This window comes from Marmota monax, unplaced genomic scaffold (assembly GCF_021218885.2).
Source record: "Marmota monax isolate L192 unplaced genomic scaffold, Marmota_monax_Labrador192_F-V1.1 WCK01_AAM20220418_F8-fsc00011, whole genome shotgun sequence".
Lineage (NCBI taxonomy): Eukaryota > Metazoa > Chordata > Mammalia > Rodentia > Sciuridae > Marmota > Marmota monax.
In genome coordinates this window covers 20,346,917-20,359,358 of record NW_026693082.1, presented here as the reverse complement: position 1 = coordinate 20,359,358, position 12,442 = coordinate 20,346,917, and the positions used below count along the sequence as shown (strand labels likewise).

The following is a 12,442-nucleotide window of genomic DNA, read 5'->3' as shown; positions in this document are numbered from 1 at the left end:
ATTACTCATTATAGCCCCAAAGTGAAAACTACCCAAAAGTCCACCAGCCAATGAATGATAAACACTGTGCTATATCTATATAATGGAATGTCATTCAGCCATAATAAAAATGAAGGACTGCCGAGCACAGTGGCACACACCTATAACCTCAGTAGCTCAGGAGGCTGGGGCAGAAGGATCACAAGTTCAAAGCCAGCCTCAGCAACTCAGTGAGGCCCTAAACAATTCAGTGAGATCTGCCTCTAAATAAAATATGTTTAAAATGTGTGTGGGGTAGGTAGTGCTGGGGATGTGGCTCAGTGGTTAAGCGCCCCTGGGTTCAATCCCTGGTATCAAAAAAAAAAAAAAAAAAGTACTGATTTATGCTGACATGGATGAGCACTGAAAGCATTATGCAAAGTGAAAGGAGTTGGACACAAAAGAAACTGTATTTGTATGTATTTATATAAATCATCCAGAATAGGCAACTCCATAGAGACAGGGAGTAGATTAGTGGTTACTTACAGCAGGAGGAAGGGATCAGAATAGCTAAAGGGCACCAGGTTTCTTTTTGAGGAAATGAAAATGTTCTGAAAACAATGGTGGTATCCTTTGGTGGATACCCTAAACATCACTGACCTGCACACTAAATGATATGGCATGTGAATTCTATCTCAATCTCAATAATGCTATTTTTAAAAATGAAATGGGAGAAGTGTTCACCTCTCTTCAAAAAGACCTAGGGAATCTAGAGGGAGCTGGTGTTCCAGGGGCTACATGAGGCAAAGAAGCACCAGGTACAAACTGGACTATGAACAAAAATACTAAGAGGAGGGGAGAGTACTTAAAAGGGAAAGCTAAATAAAGGTCTAAAATTGGTATGGAGAGGAGAGAGGAAGTAAAAGTGAAACTTCCACCGAACTATCTAGAAAAAGAAAAGCACATCAACAGTTGGTAAAGACAACATCATCAGTGCAATGGCTACAAGCTACAACCACCACCACCATAGGGGAAGCTCTATGGTCTGACTTTCAGATGGGAAACAAGGCCAAAGACGTTAAGTGTTGTGTTTATGTATTGAAAAATGCCTGTTTTTTAGAAATATATGCAGAACAATTTAGAAGTAGTTGGCAGAATTTCTTGAATATCCTATAAAACAATGCCAGTAAGGAATGAGATGTGAATGTTACACAATTGGCCATGTTGATAATTGTTGAAGTTGGGAGAAGGGAGAGAGTTTGAAATTTTCCATAAGAAAATTCCAAAAGTAAGTTATTTAAAACTTGTAACACTTGCTACATGTGTCCATGTGCCCCAATGTGACCCCTCTGACCTCCTTCTACCTGGATACCATTGTACCTCTCTGTTCCTACTCACTGCTGGGTCTTTATTCAAATGCTATCTGCAGATTGAGATTTTCCCATTATGCTTTTCAAAACTACATCCTTACAGGTATATGCTAAACCCATTTACTGCCCTATTTTTCTCTACAGCACTCATCTTCCCACACTTCCTCCTCGTCCGTTTAAAACTAACATTTCTGTGACATTTACTTTGTGCCAGGCACTGTTCTAAATTTTCCACACACACACTCTAACACATTTACTTATCCCTTGATTAGGTCAGAACCCTTCAAAATGTTTCAAATTAGTACCAACCAAGCCCCAGCCCTCAACAAAAAAATGAACTCTTTTGGTTTCTAAAAGCAATCTTCAAAGGGGAACCGGAGGATGAGGATAAGGTAAAGACTATTAAAAGCATCTTGATTAAGAAACAGTTGATATGTGAGCAAAGCCCACAAGTCCAAGGGGCATTGTTTGGAAAAACAGTAAGAAAACTCGTCTTTGTTCTCACAGAAGAGAAGATATTTGAAGATAATAACAAATTGGTCCTTGGTACTAAGGCACATAACCAATCTACTTGAGAGACTGTTTTCAAATGAGCAAGACCCAGAAGGGCCAAACTAAGCTCATTTAGCTTCAATTCCTCAGGCAGAGGGGTGAAGGGAAGACCTTTAAATCTCATGATCCAAACATCTCTCCAAAATACCAGTACTCACCAAGCATGAGGAGGATTCCTTGAATGTATGACATTAACAATGACTTACTTCCCTGAGCCTGAATGTCCACAAAATCAAAAGTTTAAGAGTGAAATCCCACCCCCACCCAGATTTTTGTATAGGTAATAGGTTAATTCAAATGACTTGATAAGTGAACCATATTTTAAAATAGTCTTTAAATAATATAAAAGTTCAAGTCTCCTTACCAAATTTAAAGCAGCCATCTCAAAAGCTGTCTTGTAACAAGTAAATTCTAAATAAAGAGAATAAGGAAGTACCCCTGCATATATTTTCAGAACTCGGTTTTCAGGTCCAGTGGAACTTGTTAGAATTTTTTAAAAAAGTGAAAAAGCATAAGGAGAAAAAAATATCTCCACCTTCCAATTTTCATCACAAAACATAAACTAAAGAAAAGCACCTATCAACCAGGCATGCTTTTCAATATTACTGCCAAAACAAAACAAAGAGATCTAACTTAGAGAATTCTCTTTTAATAAGTGTCAAACTAAGGATCCGATACCAGAGTTCAAGCATTGTTTTTAAAAAGGCGATTTTCAACCTAAGTGTTAAATAAATCATATTAAGTGTATAGCTTGTCAGCTTTTATTTGCCATTTTCCAGCTTCAGGATACAGGTGACTAGACCACTTGAATTCCAAAACTTTGTTTTACATTCTGAGAACTTTTCTTCTCAGTTCATACTTCGTATTTCAGTAGAAATAAAGCATGCATTCATTATGAGACTATTACCACTATTTTGTAGATAAGAAAATGGAGACCCAGAAAAAGTGACAATTATGGTCACTCAATGGACTGCTCAGGGTGCCCTTGCTCCAGAGCCCCTGGTCACATCTTAAATACACCTCTCTGTGTGGAATAAAACCCAGTGTGGAAATTAGAACACATGCGCACGCCCACACACACACAAACACTAATCCCAATCCAATTCATAATTTTATGTCAAGGGCCAAGAGCTAGGGGTGTATCTTAGTGGTACAGTGCTTGCCTGGCATGCACAAGACCCTGGGTTTGAGCTCCAGACACACAAAAAATAATAAAAATAGTTTTATGACAATCTAGATAAATCATTCATTAGCTATGTGACCTTAAGCACTTAACCTCTCTGTGCTGTAAATGTTATAAAATTATTGTGAGAACCAAATGAACTGTAGCATGCGTATCTCAGTCTGGTACACAATGGTCTGTAAAAGTTAACTTTAATATCACCAGCATTATTATTGCATAAAGACTTACATACAAGTTTAGTGTAAGAGCACAACTAAGGAGGCCTAGTTTTATTTCTCAACCTCTTGAATGAGTCATCTTTTAACTCTTTTAAATTACAATAGAAAAATCAAAGATCTGATTAGGTACCATGAAAAAGTACAATAAAACTTAGAGGCACTAGGATTGCTTAAATTTATTATCTCTGGAAGGCAGAACACACATACTTAGGAAGAAAAGCTTAAATTTTAATAATAACACAACCAACCATGTGGATCTCTTCATTTAGAAAAATTAATCTAGATTTAGTAACAAAGGAAACTATTCAAATTTGTCAGGGCTATTATCTGAGCACCTTCCAATTTTGGGGTGAGGCGTGGGGGATTGTAGGGTGCGTCTCAGCAATGTGTTCATTCTTTTCTTAGCTCTTCTCTTATCTTCTCCTAAAGACTAATGAAATTGCTTATCCTTGAATGTTTCTCCTCGCCTTTGATAGAATTTTCCCTGTGTCAGAAAACAAGAGCTCAGAAAGCCAACATGTTCAGAGTTTAATTGTTACCTGAAGACTATATCTAATCATATTTAAACATCAGGGTCGGACCCTTAATTTTCAGCAAGGATCCTAACATCTCACCTACTTGGTACAGTTCCTAAGGAAGTTGATGAAAAAAGCAAAGTTCCTGTCTTCTGATGTCACACTGTGATGAGCAGTTTCAGGTGGAAGTATTTTCATACTTGAACTTGAAGCCATGGAGAAACATGCTCTCTCACACTTCAGTAATTATGAAAACCCCAGTGTTACCATGAAGTCATTGCCTTTAACCTTTCTCAAGACAAAGTTGTGTTGGAAGCCTGGAGGAGAGGGATGTGGGCAGAATGTGGTGATGCCCTCACTTGTAGAGACCACACTTCATACTTTCAAATAATCTCTCTCCCTCTAGTCTATTTATCTTTCAACTCCCCAGTAAGGCAGAGCAGGAGGATCCTCCCTCACCTCAGGCAGGGAACTAAATTTCTAGGACATATTCTTGACATGTCAAGACCTCAAGGCTATCAGGCTTTATTTCTAGGACATTTCTTGACATGTCAAGACCTCAAGGCTATCAGGCTTTAGAACTGGGTGTAAGGAACCCAAATTGGCCAATTATCAGTCCTTGGCTCTTCCCACTACATCTCAATTCAGACATCCTTCCAAATTCCATTGTAAATAACACAGTACAAGCTGCCTGAGTATACTCTTTCCTTTAGCTCTTAGTTCGAATTTAGGGCAAAATAACCCCTCCTCTGAAGGTTCTGTACTTCATACAAGCTGATGGAATTCACAGCGAACCCTCCCCCAGGGGTGGGGGTAAAAACAGCAGTTCCACTTTCCAGGCTGCAATCTCAGCAGGTGGGTTTCACGTGGGGCTGTCTGACCCAACAATATGCCAGTCTTCATACTCTAACCTAGCTCGGGGTTAAGTCACAGAATATCTTGCTGCCATCGCCTATCCAGGGATTTGAGAGTGGACTGGGGGTCGTCCGCAGGCCTTTGACTGTCTCCTGGGGAAGCCGAGAAAATCCACGGCGCCGGGAGGACAGCGCCCGGGACCAGGCAGGGCGCGGGCTTCGCACTCACTGAGTCTCCCAGCCAAAAGGAATCCTGAGGCTGGACTCCTACTGCTGCCCTCTCCCGACCCAAGCCACGCACAGGGTCGCCCTCGCTTCGCAAAGTCATCGCCGCAAAAATCTGCCTCTCAGCGAGGGTCCCCTTCCAAAGGGCCCCCGCCGCTGCCCCGGCCCACCCTGAATTCCCAGGTCTCGGCTCAGCACAAGGCTCGCGGGCGCCCCTCCCGCCCCCACCTCCTCCGCGGCCTCTCCATCCCCTCCTGCCAAGCATCCCTGCTCGGCTCGCCTCACCCCGGCCCCGGACAGCTGCGCCAGCTGAGCGCTGCGCGTCAGGTCCTCGCTGGCTCGGCTCCTGACATCCTTCAGCGGTCACAGCGTCGCCCAGGGCGGCAGGGAGACGGAGCGACGCCGGGACGCCGCCTCGCTCCCCGCCACCTTCGTGTCTCCTTCGGGGCTGCCGCAGCAATCCCAGGGAAGCGAAGAGCCGCCGCGGAGCCTGCTGCACGCAGGGAGGTGCGGCCAAGCCGGAGGGCACGTGGGCTCCCAGCGCCCCCACCCCCGCGCCGCGCGCCCCCAGCCACGCGCTACGCCGCGGGGCCGCAGGAAGCACCTGTGCGCCCCTCTTCCCGTCCTCCCCCCGGAAATCACGCTCTGCCCTCCTGCGGGACCAGACGCAGCTGCGCCTTCAGGGGTCGAAATAGGGGGTCCGGCAGAAATGAGTTTCCAGCCCAGATGCTGCAAACCGCAGAATTTAGCTTTCGGTTCAAATGTTTGAAATGAAGAACGAGTCGTTTGTAATGAAATCAGAGGGCCCCCGGACACCGGCGACTCACCCGGAACATGGAGCTGCAGCATTCAGACCTCATCTGGCTTCTCCGCCCGAAGCCCGACCGAGAACTTGGTCGTCAGCATCTGTCCAACCTAATCGTCATCTTGCCCTCTTGCAGCGAGAGTTTGGAATACCGTCACAGTAGCGCCCTAGGGAGCTCAGCGATCTTGATGGAACTGAAAGAAGCTGCCAGCGCATACAGAAAGTTTTTGAAAACAGAAACAACCCTGCCTGTTAGTAGGACTGCGCGCAAGGCGTCCCTCCGCCTCTAGGAGGCTTAGCGCGCTGTCCAGGTCCCCTAACTCCTCTAAGGAAAGGATCTCAGAGCCACCTGCAAGCCTAACTGGCCCTGGCTCTCTTAGAAGAGCCCCTTCTGCTTGCTTGGTAAAACCAAACTCTGTGACACTCTCCCTGGTTCCTTATCTCTGCCCTTTCTCGTTTCCAGATAACGAAACCAAAACCCTGGTATTTTGAGCATTGTTCTTGTCCACTCCCTGGCATATCCTGGCACGGAGTGATTAAGGAGTCTTACTAGTCGCTGCCTTCTCAGAAGTTAGAAGTCACTATGACAAAGTCGGGTGAATACTAGCTGCCAATCACGGCCTTCCCCTTCCATTGTGGGCAGTCTTTTGGGGGCCTAGACAGGCTGAGACCTGAAAGAATTCTGAATTTAGGGGGTTCTCCACCAGGAATGCATATCCCCTGACTGCCACCTGAGAAGAGCTTTTAAGCAGGAGAAAGTGCTCTACCACTGTAAATACTCCAGACACTAACAAACCATGGCTTCCATTTCACAAATGAAGGATCTGTGGCTTAGAGGCTAAGTAACCTGCCCAAGGTCACTCAGCTAGTAGGTAGCACAGTCAGGCTTTGAAGGCAGAGATGTCTGACACTAAAGCCCACACCACCACAAGAGCAGAGAAGCAATGAGATAAAGAGGCTAAGCAGGAGCTTGTTTAAGGAATATTTAAAAGGAAAGAGTAATAAGGAGAAAGAATCTCAAAATAAAAACAAATGTAGCCAAAGGTAACCAGTGAGTCTACTTGTCAAAACAAAAACAAATGTGCTGGGGGCTGGGGGCATACATCATGGTGGAGTGCATGCTAAGCATGCATAGGCCCTGAGTTCAATCCCAGTCCCCAATGGGACTGTACTAGGTAGTAGAAGAGACATAGTCCTAGTCAAGAAAAGCATTCTAGGGCTTGGAAATATAGCACAATATATAGAACAAGCCTAGCAAGCCCTGGGCTCAATCTCTAGCCCCACACAGATGATAATAATAATAATATCAATTGCCAAGAACAGTGACACATGTTTATAATCCCATCAACTAGGGAAGCTAAGGCAGGAGGATCTCAAGTTTTTGAGGCCAGCCTCAGCAACTTAGTGAGACCTTGTTTCAAAATAAAACATTAAAAGGGATGGGGATGTATCTTAGTGTTAAAGTATTATTATTAATAATAATTATTATTAATTATATTATTATGATTATGATTTTGGAACCAGAGATTGATACTAAAGGTGCTTAACCACGAAGCCACATCCCCAGCCTTTTTCATTTTTTATTTTGAAACAGGGTCTCAATATTGTTCAGGGCCTCTCTAAGTTGCTGAAGCTGGCTTCAAACTTTTGATCCTCCTGCCTCAGCCTCCCAAGGTACTAGGATCAGAAGCATGTGCTACCATGCTCAGCTATTATTATTATTTTAAAAAAGAAAGAAGAAGAAAGGCATTCTTGTAGGGTGACTAGGAAATTTTGGATCAAAATGGTAGGATTTGGTCAGTCCCCTCTGGTGCCACTTTGAAATCACTTTTACCAAAATTGCTGCAAGGTTGGCCTGTGTGCTAATATGTAGTCATCCTAATAAATTTGAGTCTATATAATCACCATCTAATCACAAAGGAGGTCCAAATTCTGAAAGAGTACTCTAGGACTAAGATGGAAAGTTCAAAAATAGATTTGTAAAGTTAGGAATACTCACTAGAAATCTGCTTGTATTGTCCCATCTGGGATCTCAAAGTAGTATTTCTCAAATACTTAAAAGATGAGGGGTGGGCTTTCCAAGACTACCTAATGACTGGTTTATTCTCAAAAAGTCACTGAAAATTACAAACTGAGCACCACCAGGAGAAGCACAGGTAATGTTGGGTTATTTGGGGGAGAGGGGCAGTTCTCATGGGGAAAGTCAACTTCAAGGTCATAGTGCCCTCCAAGACCTTGAGCCTGAAAGCCCTAAGAGTGCCAGGGACCACTCACCATGTTAGCTAGCCTAGCTGGGCTCATGCCCAACACCAGTTAGAAACACACAAAGTTCCGTTGTGGCCAGGACAACCTCATAGAAGACGGAAAGCCTGGCAGCTGCCCCCACCCCCTGCATCCAGGCAGGCCTCACAAGAAACCATTTGTGCTGTGAGCAGAGCTTTGACCCTGGGTTTGAACTCAGCTGACAGAGTCAGCAATGGGGAAATTAGTCTGTAGAAAACAGGAAGGAAATGAGTTGAAACCAACAGCACAATAAGCTACCAGAAGGAGCCTAATGGTGTCTTCAAACACAGACGTCCCGGGAAGAAGGCACAATGGTCCTGCATGGAAAGGAGGCCAAGATGTCATGCATCAGTGAGGAAAAGAACCAGAGGAGGGAAGCTGTGTTTGGCTTGTCTGTTTCTTTGCCTCCTATCAGCCTGACTTTAACATCCCTTTTCTGCAAAAGGACAAATGTTTGTGTTTCCACTTAAATGAGGAAACCAGAATAGACAAAAGTCAGAGAGACAAAGTAAAACAAAGATTACTGGGGAGGGTGGGGTGATGAGGATGGGGATAATGAGTCGTTTTAATGGGTACCAAGTTTCTGTTTAGGATGATGAAAAAGTTCTGGAAAAGGGTATGGCGATGATTGTGCAATATCATAAACATACTCAAGACCCCTGAATTGTACACTGATCAGTGGTAACCAGTAAGTTTTATGTTATGTATACTTTCTCACAATAAAAACAAACACATGGGCTGGAGCTGGAGCTCAGTGGTAGAGTACTTGCCCAGCATGTGTGAGGCACTGGGTTCGATTCTCAGCACCGTATATAAATAAATAAATAAAATTTTTAAAAGGAAAAAAAAACCCACAAGTTTATTCAAATCTATTACCATGATGCAATACTTGTGTGGAATAAAAGCCCAAGTGAAACAATATGCACACGCTTGCACACGCACACACACACACACAAAGTGTGTTACTCATACTGAACCTAGAGGCACTGTACCACTGAGCACTTTTTATTTTTTTAGTATTGAGACAGGGTCTTACTAAACTGCTGAGGCTGACATCACATTGTAATCCTCCTGCCTCAGCCTCCCAAGTCACTGGGTTACATGTGTGTGTCCGACAGACAAATCTTTTCTTCAATGTTACTAATCTTCCTTATTTTGCCTTCTATTAGAGGTGCTTCTTCTGATAATAAGCAGCTTGGAGCTTGAGGGGCATATTCAAAGATGCCATGCCCTGAGAGAGGCTCTTAAACACTAAGAGATGGAAAAAGTTAAAATGAAAGGATTATAGACCAATGGCAAAACACTATTTGCTTCTAGCCAGCCAAGAGTAACCCTCCATACAACTTCAGGACAACACTGATCTCCAGGATCAACTGTTCTGGAGATAATGAGGGCTTTGAGCTCTTGGTCTGACAGATAACAGGTAAACTTTGTCCTTCAGTCCTTCCTCTTCTGTCTTTATTACATGGTTTCTAGTTTCCACTCTTCCTCTTGGAAGATGTTTTTAGCTGGACTAGTAGAGCCAGAAGCTGCCCCTGTTTTGAGGTCTAGTTTTATGATTAAATATGCAGTCCATAGAAGATTTTGACATCCCACATGAGTTCAACAGTAATCTGCCATTAGAATTAAAACGTGCAATGGGAGTGAAGCTCAGTGGTAGAGCACTGACCTAACATGTGTGTGCCTCGGTCCATCCCAGCAATGTAAGAAAAAACAAAAAGGAGAAAAAGTTTTATAAATGTTTGTAATTACTCATGTGGCTTGTGGGGTGTGATTTGAACACCCTCCTACAAAAAAAAATAATAAGTCATTAAGCTCAGATTAGCCAATGTTTAGAAACAAGAATATGTCCAAAATTCTGTGTCTTGGTCTAGCATTTAAAGTGTTCCTTACTATGATCTGAACTCCATTTTCCATTTCTTCTCTCACCCCTGCCTCAGTTACCCTAAGGTCTACAGCGGCCATCCACAGCTCTGAGAACAGGCTCCACCTTTCTTTCTCTCCCCACCTTTGCCCCTGGGACCCATGGACCATCTTACATTCTCCACATTCCCCAGCTGGCTCTGACCCTTACGTTGGTGTCTCATGCCTGACATTTCACTCATTGCATGGCAGCCTTCCAGCCTTCCATGTGGACTGTTTCCTAAGGAAAGTCTGGAACATAGTAAAATCCTAGGGAGCTGGTATGAATTTTATTATGTGACTCTGATACAAAAATTTAAAAGTCACATTAACTAATTTTTCTAATTTTTTTTTTCTAAATCAAAGTAAGGTGACTTGGTACCCTTACTTAAATAGGTGGCCAGAAATTATCTCTTGGGTTGAAGAGCCTCCACCCACTCCCCAAAGCTTCCCAAGGGCCCCCGTGCTTATGTAACATCTGCAGAAAGGTTTCTAATCTCTGTTCAGTCATAGTCGCCACAGAAATTCCCATTGTTAAGGTCTGTTTTAATGGGACAGTCCATCACTGTGTGCCAAAAGTGGGGATAGGGATCCTTCACCAGGCCCTTGTGAGTTCAGTTTCTCAGAACCTAAATGCTTTGGAAGGTCTGTCTCTACCCCCTGTGCTCATTCACCTTCTCATCAAAACATACAAACACAAAGTTCCCACATGGGCAACTCCTGTTTGCCTGCTTACCATGCCATAGAGCTGCAGTTAAGCTAAATCCATAGGTCCTTTAACTGCCCCCAGTGACTCAAAACCCTGCTGGTCGTCTTCAGAGATATGAGAGAAAAGTGGTCTCATTGATTCAGAGTTTGCTGCAAAGCAATAAGAACAAAATACAGTTCTCCATAAATTATCAGCAATGACAAAATGCCAATAATTTCTTGATAAATTAAATTTCCATAGTTCAAAAACTTTATTCATGCACAATTGCCATTAATACCAATAGATACTGGTCACTCATCTGATATTTCACTCATTGCATGGTAGCCTTTAAAGTTAAGTCTCTATAATGTAGATGGATACAGTCATCAGTTTCTCTCTCATCCATTAGTTTTGCCAACATTTAAAGGCATTCAGATTCATTTAATGCTTTGATTCCATAATCACCAAGCCATATATCTTCACTTAAAAATATAGGTTTTTTGTGTCAATTTGTCTATAGGGACAGAAGGCACTGACCAGCCAATATGGGCTTTCTGAACCACTCCACTCCTCTATAGTTTTATTTTCATAATAAATAGTAATAAATAATCATTCACACCGTATATAATTTCTAGTGAGTGGTATGACTACATTAGACCTTGTGGGAGGCAGAACAATAAGTCCCCAAAGATATCCACCACCTATTTCCAGCAACCTGTAATTATGTTACAACCTGACAAGATAGAATTACAGTTGCAGTAGAATTAAGGTTGCTAATCAGTTGACTTAGATTAAGATTACCTTGGAGTACCATGTGGGTCCGATGTAATGACAGGGGTCCTTACATGATAAAGAGGGATGCAGGAGAGCCAGATTCAGAGCAGTTAAGTGAGACATTTGGGGTCTATCATTTGCTTTGAAGATGGAAGGAGCCTATCCATGAGACAAAGAATACAGATGCAGGCAGCTTCCACAAGATGGAAAAGACAAGGGGACAGATTTCCCCCGGAAGCCTCCAGAAAGGAACCCAACCCTGTTGATACCTTGATTTTAGCCCATGTCAGATTTCTGGCCTCTAGGACTCTATGATCATCAATTTGTATTGTCTTCCGCCACTAGATTTGGAGTGATTTGTTAAAGCAGCAATGAGAAATTTAAAACAGATCCAAAGTGTGCTAGTCAACTTTCTGAAACTACAACAAGTACTTGAGAGAAATCAACTTAAAAGGAGGAAAGGTTTATTTCACTCACAGTTTCAAATCATGAACGCTTGGCCCTGCTGCTTTGGGCCTATGGCAGCAGAGTGCATCATGGAAGGAATATGTAGCAGAGGAGGTCTATTCATCTTGTGGCAGCTGGCAATCAAAGGAGAGAGAAGAAGAGTCCGGGGTCTCAATATCTCCTTCAAGGGCATATCCTCAGTGACCTAACTTTCTTCCACTAGGCCCCACCTTCTGCAGGTTCCACCATTTCCTAATTGCACCACAGGCTCCTGACAAAGCCCTTACTACATTGACCAAGAGACTGAGTAATTCTGTTTGCAATGATGAAGGGAACTTTCTAGAACTACAAAGGATTACCCCTGCCAAGTGGTTTCCTGAATCAATCTGGAAATAACCTATTTTTTCACTCTTTACTTTCAAAGTGCTTTGAACATGGTATAACTCTTTAAAATATCTGTTGAATACATGAATTTTGGCAAAATATAGAGTCTGTGAGCCATAGCTTGTGTATTTTTTGGTAGAATGAAAATTTTAAACATCTCTCTCTCTCTCTCTCTCTCTCTCTCTCTCTCTAACTAGTTATAAACGCATGCCTCTAATATGAATGTGATAGTTGACCTTATATGTTATCTTGACTGGATCAGGGGTGCCTGGTTATCTGTTTAA

General features: G+C 42.9%; 1 protein-coding gene across 4 annotated transcripts in view; it reads right to left on the bottom strand.

Annotated features, from left to right (window-relative positions):
• The window catches only part of Rubcnl (rubicon like autophagy enhancer), a 42,679-nt gene extending 31,962 nt beyond the window's left edge, over nt 1-10,717 (bottom strand). Inside the window, exons 1-2 of one of the 4 annotated variants that reach the window (XM_046454235.2) lie at nt 10,602-10,717; nt 5,703-5,884 (exon numbers count right to left, since the gene is read on the bottom strand). The gene's annotated coding sequence lies outside the window, so the exon portion shown is untranslated. Of the gene's footprint in view, nt 1-2,244; nt 2,269-5,160; nt 5,384-5,702; nt 6,184-10,601 lie in introns of those variants that run through there. The other 3 variants (XM_046454234.2, XM_046454236.1, XM_046454237.2) reach the window with 3 other exon arrangements.
• Nucleotides 10,718-12,442: the final 1,725 nt, after the last annotated feature.